This window comes from Halyomorpha halys, unplaced genomic scaffold (genome assembly GCF_000696795.3).
Source record: "Halyomorpha halys isolate HHAL.00 unplaced genomic scaffold, Hhal_1.1 Scaffold1521.1, whole genome shotgun sequence".
Classification (NCBI taxonomy): Eukaryota; Metazoa; Arthropoda; class Insecta; order Hemiptera; family Pentatomidae; genus Halyomorpha; species Halyomorpha halys.
In genome coordinates, this window is record NW_027114262.1 from 106,076 (window position 1) to 108,492 (window position 2,417).

Here is a 2,417-nt window from a genome sequence, read left to right on the forward strand (position 1 = left end):
TATTTTTTAATTCCTGTAATTTCACTAATAGTCATCCCTATCATGAAAAAAATAAGTAATAGTATTGTTACCACACTAGTTTCTACACTTGTACTATTAACTAATACTATTAGCTTTCATTATGAAACAGGGCCCTGGTGTGTTGAGGTACCATATAACATCTAGGTCCTTCATTTCCTTTCGTATCAAAGAGTTGTCAAATTCTCTTCCACCATCCGATGAAATGCGTTCGGGAACACCGTAAAACTGAAACCACAAGCGGAGAGCTGCCAATACTGCTTCCGAAGACCTATCTTGAACCTGGTGAGCCATTGCAGCCTTACTGATGAGGTCAATCATGGTCACCCATTTGTAACCCTTCCATGTAAAATGTCGATTTGTAAATCTTTAAGTGGTGCATCGGTGGTAGGTGTCTTCTCCTGTCTTCCTTTAGGCGGATGTGTGTCGCACTTGGTGCATAGACAAACCTCGCAGCTTCCTACAATCTCTGATATAGTCTTCCTCATTCCCCCCCAAAAGTATCTTCTCTTTAACGCTTGCATAGTCCCATGGATTCCCCGATGATTTGTCTTTCCCTAAAGATACGCTAAGGTGAGTTCTCTTTGTTGTTCTTCTTCCAGAAGGGTTTCCATTATCAATTTACAACGGATGTATGTCCTGTCCATTCCAATCTATTTATCACGCCATAGCCGCTTGATCTTCTCCCAAACGGTTTCGTTGCCAACATAACAACAGGTGATGTTTTTCTCCAGGCTTCGAAGAATTCTTCAAAATTCTACAGATCTGGGTCGGTCATTCTTCACGCCTGGTTCCGACCAGATCGTCGTTATTTTACTTCTACGTACTCACTATGTTTAATTTTGGTCACCCCCGTGGTTTTTGTCTTCCTAATAATTTGTCTCTTCTTGTCATTATTTATTTGCTCCATTTCCTCAATATTCCCTGGTCTTTCTTCACCCAAACTCTGGTTATTCGAAGATTCTTCCCTACCATCTTCTTCCGCTTCATCCTGGTCTTCATCTCTGGGCATCCATTCCCTCATGACACCGGACGGTTCCCCACTTTCTTGTTCCACGGCGTTCGTGGTTATGGCTCGAGACAACCAATCGACCACCACATTTTCTTTGCCCGGTTAAAAATACTCTACAGCCCATATCACTGCTAAAAGTTCGCGTTCAATCGCGCTGTATCTTTGTTCAGCCGAATTTAACTTTCGTCCCGCATAGGCGATAGGTTTTTCGCCCTCTTCGAAATACTGCGACAAAACGGCCCCAATAGCTAACTCGCTAGCGTCTGTAGTTACCTTAAATGATCTATGGAAATCGGGGAAGGCCAGTAAAGGACGTGTTGTTAGGATCTTCCGGAATTCCTCGATACTAGCGACCTGTTCAGGGCCTAAGGAGAATCGTTTTCCTTTCTTTAAAATTTCGCTAAGCGGATGCGTAATTTCCGCAATCCCTGTGTTGAACTTGCGGTAATAATTAATCATACCCAGGAATCTCCTCACTCTGCGGGTATTCCAAGGTAAGGGTGCGTCTTGAATCGCTTTCACACGTTCCATATCTTATTGTACCCCTTTTCGCGACACCACATCTCCCAAGAACCGGATTTCGCTATGCCCGAATTTTTCTCGAGACAGTTTGAGACCGAATTCTCGAACCCTACGTCAAGTGTTCGGCATGGTCCCGCTCGTTTTTACTGAAAACAATCAGGTCGTCCATGTATACCTGTGAGAATTCCTCGGCTAGACCCCTCTGAAGTTCATCCATGAGACGTTGGAAAACAACGGCGCTCCCTTCAGCCCAAAAGGTATTCGCACGAACTCGAAGTGCCCCCGTTCCCAGGAGAATGCCGTCTTCGGTATATCTGCCTCTGCCATCTTGTCCTGATGGTATCCGCTCTTAAGGTCTATAGTACAAAAGATAGTCGCCCCCGATAGTCGGTCCAGTATGTCCTCGACCCGCGGCAGTGGGTACCGCTCATCTTTCGTCGCCTCATTCAACTTCCGATAGTCCTCAACGACTCGGTATTGTTTCGCGGCCCCACTCCGTTCACCCTGCTTCTTCTTCACTACCCATAATGGGCTTTTAAACGGGGAATAACTCTGTCGTATTATGCCTTGTCGGAGAAGTTCGGCTAACTGTTGAAGATCCTCATGGTCTAGGGGTACCGCCTGTCTTTTACATAGATTGGGGTTTCCGATTTTAGATGAATCCGGTGTTCGGTTTTCCCCGTGGTGGGTAAACATTCCCCCTTTCGGTAGAACAGGTCATCGTTTTTCTCGACCAAGCGTATCAACGCCTCGTTGCACTCTACCGCTCCAATTTTCAAATTCCCGCTCTTCCTTTGCACTGTTACTTGGTACTGTTGCTGACCGATTTTATACCGCCATTTCGTGTCATTGGCGTCCAGTTTGA